Source organism: Oreochromis niloticus, linkage group LG3 (genome assembly GCF_001858045.2).
Source record: "Oreochromis niloticus isolate F11D_XX linkage group LG3, O_niloticus_UMD_NMBU, whole genome shotgun sequence".
NCBI classification, from domain to species: Eukaryota; Metazoa; Chordata; class Actinopteri; order Cichliformes; family Cichlidae; genus Oreochromis; species Oreochromis niloticus.
In genome coordinates, this window is record NC_031967.2 from 7804428 (window position 1) to 7820676 (window position 16249).

General features: G+C 38.6%; 1 pseudogene; it reads left to right on the top strand.

Annotated features, from left to right (window-relative positions):
* The first annotated feature begins 6746 nt into the window (after positions 1-6746).
* The window catches only part of LOC109195273 (neuroligin-2-like), a 95666-nt pseudogene continuing 86163 nt past the window's right edge, over positions 6747-16249 (top strand).

The window sequence follows — 16249 nt, forward strand, 5'->3', positions numbered from 1 at the left end:
GAGGTTTGTTCTGAAACTTATAAACACCTGTATAAGAACAGAATAGACTTGTCCTATAAACTTTGGGGCCTTTCTACACTCATTATCCTTTCTATCTCTGCTCCTGGTCACGTTGCTGTCAACTCCTCGTGTGTGCGCCTGTTTAATTTAGCCATTTGTGTTCAGGTCTCTTAGCCCCTAATATAAAACTGTTCATATTCCAAGCCAGCCTGCGAGTCCTCGCATTTGGTCAGTCCCAGCACCCATACCTGCTGCGAGGGAGAGAATGGCCAGCCGTCAACATGAGCGCCAGTACCAGCATCCAGAGCAGACTGCTAGTCCTGCTCCACCTGAGCCAGAAGTCTGCGCTAAGCAGGCACCTGCCAAGCCGCCCAAGGTGTCCCATCACCTCCGTCGTTCCCCAGTGGAGCATTGCTGGCCATGCGGTCAGCCTCCTGAACTGCTGGATATTATTTTTTTAAATAAAAGGGCCAGGTTATTTTTCTGGTTTTACCTCAATGCCAGGTGATGAGGATAATGAGCTATCTAGTTAAGTTCCCTTCAGTGCTGCTGGACTAAAAGCAGAGGGTTATTCTTGTCTGAATCTGTGATTTTTATGTAAACTTAAAGCACATGTCTGTGTTGTTTGTTAAGTAGCATTAGCAAAAGACATTCAAATTATTATAATTGCCCAGTTTTACAAATTGTGAAACTCACAAAGAAAGAGGACAGCTGTGGCTCATTACTGAATTGGCTATGTGCAAACATGAATGATGATAAGTATTAATAAACAAATGAGACACTGTTGGAACACAATGTTCTACATTTTGTACTAATAGCAAAGTAAATTGTAAACTATTACAAACAGTTAGGTTCTCGAAACTGTAGAGTTACAGTAGATACATTAAATTAAAAAAACTTTGCATTTTAAGGATTGTAGAGTACGTCACAAACATACAATCATTATTTAATGATCACATGTTTAAGAAACAGAAAAAAAATTGATGCAAAAAAAAAGACTGTAAATTAAGGTCTCAGAGGGTCTGACCAGGGCCTCTTATACTTTTAGTTTTCAGTGTTTGCATCAAATTATAAACACTTGTATCTCCATAGTTAGCTACCATTAGTACATTAGTTATATGCGTATATTGCTCAGTCCTCTGTAATGTCCATTTTTATGTTAAGATATGCTACTGATTATCTGAGAAAGATGAATTGATTATTAAATGAAAAATCTAAAATTTGAATTATTACAAAACTGCACTATGGACTGGTGTCATGTTTAACAAACTTGCTGCTGGCTCTAACATTGGATTGGCTTCTGCTTCATTTCTATATTCTATTCCAGTGTCCTAAAAAAAGAGTTCTTTGTCTTTAAACGTCGTTAATGTTGCAGTCCTTAAAGGCATTCACCTGCTTTTTCTGCCACCTGCTGCGATGGCTCTTGATAAAACTTAAATATGTGGGATGATCTTGGACAGTTTAAAGTGGGCCTCTGTTCCTGTAAAGTAGATTGTGGTAAGGACCCGACACGCACACTGGATTTCATTCACTATAGGTTAGTTTTATTTCGTTCTGATGTTCCAGCATCAGTCACACAGGAACAGCTGCTTCTTCCTCCCAGTCTCCGTCCCCGTCATCACTATTTAAAATAGAGAGAAGAAGATGATCACCTTGAGCAGTCACACCCGCCCTCTCAGCCACACCTCGGCACCGCCCTGAGAGCTCACTGTAACACCCCTCTGCTGCAGCAGGCCGGAGACCACACCCCCGCCACATAGATCATATCACTACTGTGAGATAAAAGTGAAAGAGCAGCTCACAGATCAGTGGGAAGTCACATCAGGAGAACATTAAGTATTTGTAGCATGTGATTCCCTTGTGTTTTCAGTCTGTGAAACAGCTGTTTGTCCCTTCACCAGGCAGGTAAGATCAGCAAAACTGCACCATAGGATGGTTTATACCTAAGATGTTTTTTAAAAATATATTATTAACATAACAAGAGGAAACATAGATTTGATTCTTTGTTTATTCATTTCTTTTATTTTCTTTCATTTTCTCTTAAGCTCAAAGGCTGTTTTTATTTCCACAGTGATGGCAGCAGCAGCGTTCAGGAGCAGAGGACTGGCTGGTGTCAGAAACACCAACGTTTTAATCCTCATCTTTCTGCTGTCCCTGGTTTATGTCACAAATTCACTGATGAAAGTAAGAACAAAGTCACTGCTGAATTAACTGTTGCTGAAGGTACTTCTATGAAACATTTATTTGCAAATGTAAAACTACAGTCACTATGTAACTCATTATAAGCATATCAGAGTTTAAATGGACGCATTCTGTTTTTGTAAATTTAAAAAAATTCTGACAAGTTTCTTAGAACAACTTAGGAAATCAGAAAAAGCAAAAGCAGCCAGAAGGAAGGCGGGTCAGTCAGTTTCATCTCTATTGCATGTTATCAGTCAAATTTGGTCATGTAGGAAACAACAAATGCGTATGAGTCATATCAGTGCACACTAAGAGAACTGCAACTCACTCTGACTGTAGAAGTAAGTTTGACTTATATCCCCATTAAGTTATTCATATGTAACTTTATTAAATTAATTTGGTACATGTTGTGGTAAACAGAGAATGTCTTTTGCTTTTCTGATATTGCCCAATAATTCATTAATGTTTGATTATATTTTTAAACATTATACATGTGTATGTAATTTGTATGTAACTGTATCATGTGAAGATTTTCTCTTGCGCTTCTTCGTCAAGCCCTAAAGTTAAAATAAATCAGAGCTGATGCTTCTTGTACAAACTGTAGCATCCTCCCCCGCCCACTTACAATGGAGACGATGACTGTCTTTCTTTGCTTCCTAACTTTTCTTGAATTATTCTTGAAATTAACAATTCTGAAGTTTATGGATTTTATAAAATATAAAACTGCAAAAATTATGTACAAAGCCAGACACAGTACCAGGAAATGTACAGAGGATGAATTGAGGGGAAAATTAAATATGAAGACCAATGTTCCCTCTAATTTTTCATGTGTCTGAGCGAACACACAAACTCCCTGAGCGATCCCTTGGACCACTGTGAGCGACATCAGACGTGTGCACTGTGGTCACGCCAGCATCTAATCCATCCAAGTTACATGGTTTATTACAATAATCAAATTACAACATTTACATTTATGTTAGACTACTTTTAATTAACTGCTTTAGCCCACTTACAATGAAAATTTAAAAAATCTTGTTCATGACCTGTGTAGTATGTTAACACTATTGGAAGTAAAAATAACTTTAACTCCAATTTTGAAAACACAACTTTTTCTTTTTTTTTTCTTCATAAAGCTCTGACTTGTATTATGAGTCTGAGTCTGTGGTCTGGGAGAGTCCTATAACTCTCTGTCTGCAAAATACAGTATATAATGACCAATGCTGGGCAATTAATTATATAGTTACTACTTCAAAGAAGTAACTCAGTTTGGCAAACAACAAAGTTTTTTGCAGCTATTTTTTTTTTTTAATGCAGCCAAGGCGTTTTTAAATAAACATTTCAAACTATTTACAGAACAATCAGCTGTTCTGCATCAAATCTGATGCCACACAAATTATTTGTGCCACTCCAAAAAATAATTTCTGTCCACTATGAGATAAAGGAGAACAACAGCCTGATACCTGCAGGCCTGACAACAGGAGATGTATCACTCCTGTAACACCTGTAACATTCAGCAGCCGCCTCATTGTTCTGACACACACAACAAAACTATTGACTACACTACACACTAACTACACAAGATTTGCGCTAAACGTCTCAAATCTGTCACATCTCAGAACACCGCCGTCACTCCTAAAACTTCCCCCCGTTTCTTAACAACTAGATGCCACGTTGCCATATCATTTTTTGATTGGTCGACACGGTAATTTTTTCGACCAATAGGAAAGGGTGGGGGGGTTTTGGTGTTGTGTTTGCTCACAGGCAGAGAGTGCTTTCGAGCGGTTTCCTTATAAAACGCCGTTTTTACCGTTTCTTCCCGCAGTAAATATAAACAACGATAGTATTCAGGAAGAAAACCAAACATTGCAAATATTTTTAAAATAACTCTGGTTTTACGTGGCCTCTCAACACAATTTAAAAACTGGTATAAAGTCCACACTTTTTCCGTCAATTGTTCCGTCTGTCCTGCTCACATCTCCAATGGTTGTACACGTCATTAATGTGGCTTCACTGCACATCAGCCATGCCGCTTTGCTAGCTAAAACACCGGTGTCGGCACATAGGACGCTGTCATAGCCTGTCAACGACGTTGATTGGCTGCGTGTATACGAATGTGAATCGCATTATTGGCTGGACTATAGGATAAGGTGGCATCGTTCTAATCCCATACAGGAGCAGCCAGTCACTTACTGACTAACACTGCAAAACAGAATTCTTAAAGTTTTAATTTTAATTTCAATTCAGGTTAGATTTTTTTTGTGCGCAACGCAGATTTTCTGTGCGCAGAGACCGTGCCAGCAGTGCGCAATTGCGCACGCGCGCAGCTTAGAGGGAACATTGATTCAGAGCCTAACAGAAGTGCTGTGAGAAAGGATTTACAAATCGTTGTAAATTCAGCTGCTATTGTGGGCTGGGGATGATTTACACTTAACATTTTAAGTGGTATAATAATAACTGGGTACAGAATGTCATAGGCCCACTAAAAGTAACAAAATAAGCTAACATCAAATACATTTACTGTAAACACATCAGAAGTTTATTTATGTGGCAAAAAATTAGATCTATACAAAATGTTGCAGGGAAACAGAGAAGGAGCTCATATAGGTTTGAGTTTCATTCACATCTATTGTGCAGGTACAAATAACAGAGTGGAAAACTTTATATTTTTTGTTTGCAAACATTAATTTATGAAGATTAATTAACATGAGTGTAGCACAATGTAAAGGTGAAAGCAGTATTCTGACATGACAGTGCAATCAAAACACATTTGTGACATGTGTGCATGTTTCTTCAATTTTCAGATAAGATTTAGCACCTCTGCCACAGACAGCTACAGACAGCTGTGGGCACACTGGGGTTGTTATTAGTAATTTCCTCCAGTTAGTCAAGTAGTACAGTTATAGTCAAAGGTTTTAACAGTGGCACCACTTGCAACACTAAACTTTTATTTATTTGCAAACAAACGTTTTGAAACTTGTGAAATTCTGTGAAAAACAAAGTATCGTAGTGCATGAAGAACAAATTTTGTGACACATAAGTGCTGATGTCTAAACACAATTCATTACATCTCCACTCATTTTTATAAAAGAAGTGACTGTCTTTCATATTCTCTGACACTGACCTAATTATTTTATATTTCATGCTCAGCTACAAATGTTACTTCACTGTCACACACACATCACACATCCTACCATTTGTCTGTGATTTTTGTTGCTCAAATAGCTGTTTAGTCAAATAATATGTATTTTTCAATGTAATTAATCAGTTGTCCTGTCTGTTCCTTGGTTGTTTGAGAAATGCTCAGTGCATTTTTTTTCACTCTAAACCAGACAGACCATTTTAGGAATTGCCAGTCATGCTGCTATCCAGAGTAACAATGAAATAAAATATCCCTCTACACTGAGGATATAATATTATATATAACAAAACCCAATTCTACAATATCATACCTAAAAAAGAGTGTGTGAAGTCAAATGGTCTAAAGAGGGTATTAAATACTTTGGAATTTTCATTTCCATACACTTGAACCACTTGTTTGGCAAAAATTATAATAAAAATTTTCAGCATATCAGCAATGATTTAGAGCAGTGGTCTATTGTCCCCCTGTCTCTGTCAGGTCGAGTTGAATATATCCGTATGAATGTTCTGCCCAGGCTACTCTATTTATTTCAGATGATACCAGTTGAAATCCCAAAGACAATGTTTGATAAGCTGAATGAAAGAGTTTCGAGCTTCAGGTGGGCTAAACAGCAGCCTAGAATTAGACTCAAAGCCCTGCAGTTGCCCAAAATAAAGGGGGGCATTAATGTACCTAATTTTAAATATTACTACTGGGCTGCACAAATAAAACCTTTGCTGACATGGTTGCAAAATGATATAAATACTCGCTGGCTCAAAATAGAAAAAAGTAAATGTCCTGAAACACTAGAAACACTACCTTTCGTAGAAAAACCTGTAAAAGAAATGGCAACCTGGACAAAAACACATTAAAAAGTTTGAACAAAATTCAGTCAGCACTGGGACTACCAAAGTGTCTTTCTTTACTATCAAGCACAGGATCTATGAAAACCTTTTCCTCTAATAACTACTGGGTTTAAAACGTGGGCACATAATGTACTGAAATATATACAACAACTACTGGAACAATGGAACTTTAAGACATTTGAACATCTGAAGAATGAATTTAATCTCCTCAGGACAGATTTTTATAGATCTCTACAACTAAGGTCCTTCTTGACGGCACTCAAAAGCTGGGGAAACATTGCCAACCCCACACCTAATGAAGAATTTCTAAAAAAAAAAACACAAAAAAACCCCCAAAACAAATCAGGAACAGAGACAAGAAGACTATTAGTAAAATCTATAACGCAGGCTCATCAATGATTAAGCATAATTCCCTGAGGATGAGGGAAATATGGGAGGCAGAAATAAAAAAAAAAAAATACCTGATGACACCTGGTGGGAAATATGTACTGAAGCACAGCAAACCACTAGTTCAAACACATGGAGAGTTTAAATGGAACAATATCACCTGATTCTACAGAACACCAGAAATAACTGCTAAGATGGGTCCAACACATCTGAGTTCATGCTGGAGGAACTGTGGGACACACTCTGCCAACCATACTCATATATTCTGGCTCTGCCCTAAACTCTGTGTATTCTGGAGGCAGATATTTGATGCTCTTAAAGACGTTTTCCAAGGTAAATATTCCACCAAGTCCTACAGTAGCAGTGTTGGGAAGGATTGCAGAACATATTGACAGCAAAGCCACAACTCACCTTCTAAAATATATTACTCACTGCAGCCCTAAAATGCATAACTATCAGATGGTTAAAACCAGAAACTCCCACATATAATCTATGGATCCAGAGAGTGTGTGATGTCTGTCTGATGGAACAAATTACATACTCAGACTACAGAAACAAGTCTTTGAGAAACGGTGGGGACTCATGTTACCTTTACTATTACAATGAAGAACACCACCTAATTTTAGGAGCTCTCTCTCTATGCACACATACACACACACATATTTGTGGACGGCACAGGAATAAGGAGACCTCATATAAGGCCAAAGACTGCTCATGTATACTTTTCCTTTATATGTATGTATGCTTGCTTTCTGTAACATGCTGCTGGTGAACAATCATGGCTGCTTTGTGTAGTTTTAATGTGAGTATATGTTTGTACATGCGGGTACAGTTGAATAGAGGAAGTGAAGGATGTATCACTGCTGATTCAAAATAAATAAAAATGGAGTTAAAAAAAGAGTAATAATTAAGAAGATACACCACTGCTGTAATCTTGGTGTTCATACCTGTTTGGACAGCAGGTGTAGTTTCCCTGAATTTGTTTTCCTGAATTTCTCTGTATTTTTTGTCACTAAGAAGTCAGGAGGCAGCATGAAATATGAAGTCAATTCACAGCTTGGTTTTTTTTTTTCTTTAAATTTTATGAATTATCCGTTACATTTGAGAGTAACAGATAGTTAAGTAAACTAGTTATCATACACTCTATGATATGATTATGATTAATAAAACATCAAAAAGATTATTACCATTCTCTATTCAAAAAGTTAAGACAAGGTTAACTTTCTCGCTTTGTTGTGACCCCCCCCCCCCCAAAAAAGAAACCAAAACAAAAAAACTGGATATCCACAGAAGACAACACTGATGGATGATCGCAGAATCAATTCCATGGTGAACCCCTTAAAAACAGCCAACCAAGTGAACAACACTCTCCAAGAGGTCAGCATATCTATATCCTAAAACAGAGGGTACACTGCAAGGTGCAAGCCACTCATAAGCCTCAAGAATAGAAAGGCTAGATTGGACTTTGCTAAAAAAAAAAAAATGTGTGTAAGTGTGTATGTGGAAGTATGTGTGTGTATGTACGTACGGATGCATATATGCATGTATACAGGGTGGGTCATTTATATGGATACACCGTAATAACATGGGAATGGTTGGTGATATTAAAGTCCTGTTTGTGGCACATTAGTATATGTGAGGGGGCAAACTCCTTAAGATGGGTGGTGACCATGGTGGCCATTTAGAAGTCGGCCATCTTAGATACAACTTTTGTTTTTTCAATAGGAAGAGGGCCATGTGACACATCACACTTATTGGTAATGTCACAATAAAAACAATGGTGTGCTTGGTTTCAACGTAACTTTATTCTTTCATGAGTTATTTACAAGTTTCTGACCACTTATGAAATGTGTTCAATGTGCTGCCCATTGTGTTGGATTGTCAATGCAACCCTCTTCTCCCACTCTACACACTGATAGCAACACCGCAGGAGAAATGCCAGCACAGGCATCCAGTATCCGTAGTTTCAGGTGCTGCACATCTCGTATCTTCACACCATAGACAATTGCCTTCAGATGACCCCAAAGATAAAAGTCTAAGGGGGTCAGATCGGGAGACCTTGGGGGCCATTCAACTGGCCCACGACGACCAATCCACTTTCCAGGAAACTGTTCATCTAGGAATGCTCGGACCTGGCACCCATAATGTGGTGGTGCACCATCTTGCTGGAAGAACTCAGGGAACGTGCCAGCTTCAGTGCATAAAGAGGGAAACACATCATCATGTAGCAATTTCAAATATCCAGTGGCCTTGAGGTTTGATCATCTCTCATATGGACTATTGTTTGACATCCTGGTCACTTGCTTGTCCAACAACACTTAAAACTATTGAAAACATTTATAAAAGAAGTTTAAAACTACTTGACAAAAAACCGACTTCCCACCACTACTGTCATGTGTTAAAAAAACATAAATTACTGAACTTCAATAACTTAGTGAAACTTGAAAGAGTGTGTTTAATATATAAAGTCTTACACTCCCTTGCTCCACCACCACTAAAGCAGTTCATTAGGCATAAAGAAAGCTCAGACAGGACCCCTCGAGCTACAACCCGAGGAGACTTGTTTATACCCCACAGAGGGACAGCATTTGGGCAGAACGTCCTTTCTGTCCAGGGTGGCCATCTGTGGAACAGTCTTCCCCAATCCATTAGAGAATGCTCGACATTCAACTTGTTTAAGGCACAGGTTAAAAACTGGTTATGGACAAATCAAGTGTGTGATCATGTATAAGTTGTATAGTTTTAATGTTTTATTTGGGAATAGAATGGTGTGTGTGTGAGTTTGGTGATGGAGTTTTTATTATAAATGAATTATGATTTTTTTAATGAATTATTATGTCTATTTTTTAATGTTTTATGGACAACAGATGGAAATTAGCCCTTGGCTATAATCTGGCATGTTTACATTCATGTAATTTATTTTACATTTATGTTCATTAACATGCACTGTCCTAAATAAATAAAAGAAAAAAGAAAGACTGATGACGGAGAAGAAGCAGAGGATTTTCTCTGTTTCTACACAGACCTGGTCCAGACAGCAGAGAGCTGCAGAGTGAAGACGTTCATGGGAAGAAGCTGAGTGCAACGTCCTCTTTGAGTCCTGGATCAGGAAGTGACGCCGTGAATATTTGGTGTTTAAATAAGGTTTCTGTCTTTGACTCAGTCTGTTGTCACTGTGTTATAGAGAGAAAAAGAGATTTCAGATTAACTGGTGTTCCTGCTGCTGCAGCACTAAAGCACAGTATAGGTGACCGCGCTGATGCCTGTTCATAATTTCACCAAAGTTAATAAAGTGTTGGCTAAATGTTCTTGTTGTCAGAGGTAAACAGAGGTGACAGGAGCAGATAATAAAGATTAAATATATGCTGAGTAACTAAATGCTGCTAGTCTGTGACATCACTCCCAGCAGCATCACCTCATTTCTTTGACCTTTAACATGAGAGCAGCTAGCAGAGCGGCCGCTACCTCTGCTGTCTGTCATGTGAGTCAAGTGTGTGTAGTAGACTTGTTAGCATAGCTAGCAGGCTGAAAGAAGATAGCAAATTGTGGGAACACTTTGTCAGAGGTGAGCAGTAAAGAGAAGGATAAGGAGCTCCTCCAAATGCTGATAATGCACTTAACCTGATTTTACTCTTTGATGCATAATATGTGATGTTCAATCGAAAACAATCACTTAAATTGACCTTATTATTATTATTATTATTTGTTTATTATTCCTAACAAGGCTCTGTACTGTAGAAGTTTGCACATTTGATCTGAGGTTATTGTGTCCCTGCAAATTCAACAATGGGCCTCAATGCAAAGCATCAAACAAATATTTTTATTATCAAGTCATTCGACTTACTGGATGAATCATTGCAGCCCTGACAGTAATGCACACTCATTTTTAATGGTAGTCAACTGGTAAATGCAAGCTTTTAACTTTCATTGATGAGTAAAACCTTCAGTAGAAACATCTGGGAGCAGTGAGTGAATAAAACGTCTGACAGCAGCAGCAGGGACGATGCTGTCATAGTTTAATGTGGAGTCTGCACTCAAACAGTGAAGAGCAAAGAAAAGAACTCTGATGGTTCTGGGTCCTTTTGACCCAGCACTGTGGGTTTCTTGTGTTTTGGTGATATTTTGTATTATGGTTTATGTTCTGGTTCATTTACAGTCTTAGTTATGCTGTTTTGTGTTTCTTATATTTCTTGTTTAGTTCCTTGATTATTAGATTCCCCCTGTGTATCTCTGTGTGTGTCTGTGTTTATGTGTGTTTGTGTGAGTCCTTGTGTTCCATTCTGTTTCCCCAGCCCGTCATGTCTCTCGTCTCCTCGATCGAGAAGGGTCTGGCTGGAGCCACTGGGGAGCGCTATATTGCGACCTCCACAGTAGCCGGAAACACGTGACCTCCACAGTAGGCGGAAATACGTTCCTGCATGGATCATCGACTGTGGAAACCTTGCAAGTGGATGGTAAAAGTTGGGACAGAGTCTTTCATGTATAAATTTGCTGTTAATAATTTATTTTTTTATTAATGGCACAGAAATATAATGTACAACAATTATGGCAATCTCTACAAAGATTCTTTTTTCCCAACATGAAATAGTATCAGAACAGGCTGAATTCCAACATATAGAAGATAGATAATGAACAGGAAGTACAAAAAACAACAAATAAATAAGGCAAGAGGCACTAAAGGAGCGACAAAGAAACTGATTTTGAAGACGAATAAAATATATCCTCTCTATCTGTCTCTCCTCCCCTCCTCGGCCTCTCTCGGTGCAGATATGTAGGTATAGCTGTTTCCAAGCTACTTCTTACTATAACTGATTTCCCAGGGAAAGAAGGCTCTGCAGCTCTGCTTAATAATTAACTGACCAATCTTCGGCCCAGGAGAAGGGAGAGATAGAAAAAAGGGAGCTCGGGAGGAAACGAGAGAGAGCCAGGCGGCCCCCTTAATGAGCCACTTGAGTGGTTTAAACAGCACAGGACAGCCAGAACTAAAGGAGAGAGAAAGAGGGAGACAGAGAGGGGGAAATACATCCAAGGAGAAGCTTGGAGGGGGGAAAAGCAGCTAGCTCAAGAAAGGGGAAAAATAGATCTTTTGACATCTCAGATGAGCTTTTTCCCAGTCCTGCCTCCACTTTTTGGAGCTAAAGCTCCACAGCATGCTCCGTCAGTGATGCTCTGGGTCTGTAGTCCCATCCTGTGTCTACAAGCTTTTCTCTAGTGAGAAACATGTGATGAGGAAAAATGGTAAAACTCTATTTTTAATCAAGTTCTGTAGTAGAAAGAAAGTTATGTGATTTATACATCAAGCATCCTCCCTCCGCCCTGAACCTCACCAAAACATCCCTCTTTCCCACGTCTCCTTTCAGGTCTGTTCCACAGGGCCATAGCGCAGAGTGGCACAGCCATCTCCAACTGGTCCGTTAGCTACCAACCCCTCAAGTACACCAAGATCCTGGCCCGGAAGGTGGGTTGCACCTACGCAGAGACGGCTGACCTGGTTGACTGCCTGAGGCGCAAGAACTTCAGAGAGCTGGTGGACCAAGACATCCAGCCGGCCCGCTATCACATCGCCTTTGGGCCTGTTGTGGATGGAGACGTAGTTCCTGATGATCCAGAGATTCTCTGCAGCAGGTGAGGGTCTGATAACAGTAGCTGCACATTTCTGTTGTGTTTTATTATCCGAGCAAAGTGGTGAGAACTCCTGGGATCAGCCATGACGTGAAACCAAAACTAACCAAACTGTAAAGCAGAGAAAATAACTGCAGTGCTGGTGATGTACATGATCGGGGCGGTATACTTTAGACACACTGAGAAGTTTCCCTTGTGTTGTCATGAGCATTTGCCAGAAGCCCAAAAAGCAAACAAATAAGACGTTATTAAAGAAAAGTATAAACACAAGTACACACAATGATGAGACACAACTATAGAGACAAAGAGCGATCTGACTGGGACAAGTAAAACTAACTGGGAGAGCAGTTTTCTTCCAACAATCGCTACCAAAATAAAACAGGAAGCAGCAAGACACATTAGCAAATAAGCTAAATGTAGTCAGACCTGGAAAATGTTAAGCTGGAACAGAACAAACAAGATGTGATCCTGTAATTCAAAGCCGACAGAGTCGTCGAGGTTTTGAAAGAGCAGGTTTCTCTTCTCAGTTCGATTGGAATATTTTCATGTGACAAGAATAAAAAATTATTATTCTTTTTTATTCATCCATCCAGATGTTATTTTGGATCATCTTCTGAGTGAAAAACTGAAAAAGCTGATTTGTGTGTATTATTAGTGTAAGTAACCACTGCTGGTTGACCAGGATTTTTAATTACAAAAGAGATTCTTCAAAAGTTTTATTATTATTTGATTAAATAAATGCTACATTTTGAAGAGGCTGCAGATGCAATCAGTGTCATTAATGTGAAAGTCATTTTGTGAGACGGGGGAAGTGTTTTATGTAAGGTGAAAACAATCAAACAAAAGGTGTGTAGAAAGCAGTAACGTGAATCTGAAAATCACTACAGGGACATATTGCGTGTGAGACGAAGAAGTGTGACTTTTGCAGCTCTATGCATTAATCGACACTGCAGACTTTTAAAGGATCGGCCCTGAAGCCGTGACCTGCAGAACAGGCAATATGATGAAGATCATGGACTTAAGAGTCATATACAGGGTTCTTGAAATCCTTGAAAATGCTTGAATTGTAATATTGTCTTTTCAAAGTTTGAAAAGTGCTTGAATTTCAGATGTGGTTCTTAAATTTGCTTGAAAGTGTTGTAACTAAAAGTTACTGTGACTCAAACATAGAAAAATTCAATTTTTTTATTTCCCACACCTAATTTATTAGAGATTATTTTATTTAAAAGTATTTTATAGCATATAACACCTTTGAAAATATGCTTCGGTTCACATTTAACTCCAGAAAATCATCAATCAAAATATGGATATTACCTGACCAAAGATTTGTGGTGACGTCACTGCTCTTTTAACTGTTTGGTGTCTTTGCTTTGTTTGCTGGTTGTAGAAATGGTTTATATGAGCTCTTAGCCAAGATTCTGAGGTGTCTGTGGACACATTACTCATGTTGGCACTTATATTTCTGACCTCTTGTTATAACCGATTAAACATGATCTCCTCGCTTTTGCTCCCATTTTTGGTGGTGTAGGTGCAAATGATCAGTCATGACATTCTCATAATAAATAAGATACTGCAAATTATTATTTCTGCATTTGTGTGATTGAAGTGAATTGAAAATGTGTATGCAATGACACTGTTTTAAAGATTTGGCCTAAATAATTTTGGAGTGAATGAGTCTAAACATGATGACCTAACTAGTGATACCCTGTCACCTGTCACACACACACACACACACACACACACACACACACACACACAAGCATGTTATGCCGGTTTCAGCTGAAACAATGTTTCAAACCATATTCCGGGTTTTTAGTTCACCATCTATGAGGTTTCAAGAAGACAATAAAGACAGACCTGAATGTTTGAAAATGTTTTGGAAAAATTCTGTAAAGATGAGATGAAAAATACTCAGAGGATAAATTCAATTGGTTTATTATTTAGATAAGTTGAAAAAAAAGTTAAACAAGCAAATAATGAAAAAAGGTAAACAAGTAAATAAAGAAACAAGGTAAAATGAAGTAATAATGAAAAAAGTTAAACAAGTAAACGAAGAAAAATGTAAAATGAAGTAAGAACAAAAAGTTAAACAAGTAAATAAAGAAACAAGGTAAAATGAAGTAATAATGAAAAAAGTTAAACAAGTAAATAAAGAAACAAGGTAAAATTAGGTAATAATGAAAAAAGTTAAACAAGTAAATAAAGAAAAAAAAGGTAGAGGAGAGAAAACCCCAACAATCCCCTCTGAGCAAGCACTTGGCGACAGTGGGGAGGAAAAACTGCCTTTAAACGGGCAGAAACCTCCGGCAGAACCAGGCTCAGGAGGGGACAGTCAACTGCCGGGACTGGTTGGGGGGGTGAACAGAGGTGTAGCAAGACGAGGCTACATCAGGTGAGGAAGCAGCAGCGTCTCTCCTCTGGAACAAGCGGAACCATTTTGTCTTCTTTTTCATGCACTTTTCCACGAGTGCTTTTTTCTCCAGGATGAGATTTCTCAACTCATCGATTGTTTCTGTGTTTTGCTTTTCAAGTTTCTTACATCTTTGTTCCACCTCTTCTAATGTTGCTTGTTGTTCTTCAAGCTTGTCTTTGAGTTGTTTGGATGTTGCCTCCTGTATCAGCTTGTCCTTGTGCATGTCTGCATTTCTCTCTTGGACTTCTTTGTGCTTGTCTTCTAACTGTTCGTTTCTTTTCTGGATTTCTTGGAGCGTGAGCTGCAGGTCTTCATGTATTTTGTCCTGTTGTTGTTTTTGTGCCTGCATTTGAGTGTTTTCACGCTTCAAGTTATTGAATTCCACCAAAATCCCCTTAACGAGCTCGGAGTTGTTTCTCGCTATCTGATCGATCCTTTTCTGCATCTGTGAGCAGGGTTTCTCCAGTTTGTCCTTTTCTTCTTCCACTTTAGTTACTTTGTCCTCCAGCTGATTACAAAACTCTTGCAGTTTTAGATTTTTAGACTCAAAGTCCCGGACAATACGTTTTCCTTCTTCCACTCTTTCCTGCTGTTGCTCTTTCTGTTGAAGAAGGTCTTTATTTTGGCGCAGTGTTTCATCCAGGCTTTCTTTCAGCATTTGGTATTTTTCCTGCATGCTCTTCAGTTCGTGCTGCATGTCTCTTTGCTTTTTGTCCTGCTCTTCCTTCTGTTGTTGGATTTTTCTCTTTTCTTCCACAACTTCACGGAGCTGTCTTTGGAGCAGCTGATCCATTTGGTCGATGTATTGGAGATCCCTTTGTGTCTTATCAGTCATCGTTTTCTTGTCTTGGAGCTGGTTGGTCATTTCTTTTAGTTCTGCGCTCTTTTGCTTATTTTCTTTAATGAGGTGCACAATCTGCTCTCGGGCCTGAGCAAACTTGATTCCCCAGCCCTCATTAATAATTTTTATGTCCGGCTGGCGCTGTTGTCTTTCTTCCAGCTCTTTATTTTGGGCTTCCATTCGTCTACACTTGTCCTCCAGTTGAAGTTTCTCGTCTTCAATTTGTTGCATTTTTTTCTGGAGAAGGTAGTTTTCCTTCCTACTGTCCTCTAATGCCCTTTGGAAGGATGAGACGCCATTTGGGGAAATTGGCCGGCCACGCCAGGAAGGAGAGGCGGCGTAATCTTTTTGACCTGGTTGTTTGTTTCTTGGAAACATGTTGGAGTTTCTATACGATGACTTTGAAAAGCTTTCCAAATGTTTCTGTGGTGAACGTTTCGTAGGCTGCAAACACAGATGCTGCTGAAACGAACTAAAACTTGCTGTGTCTCACCCCTATTTAAGGAAAAACATCAAAGGACTTAAGATTCTTAAGATCTCCCTATGACATCATCACTCCCTAAGCCAATGAGATTGTCACAAGACATTTTGGAATGGGGTTTTTTTTTTTAAACTGTTTTCAAACTTAACTTAAAATTTCAGTGTTTCCTAGTTGTGGACTATTGGTTAGTCCAGCCGATTAAGAAATTAATTGTCACAAACATCCCTAATATTATATAACAGACAACAGAAAACAAGACAGTTTTTTTTCTACGCAATAGAGTTATAATAAAAGTTTTTTTTTAAAATTATCCTACTTTTTATAAAAGAGAACATTTATT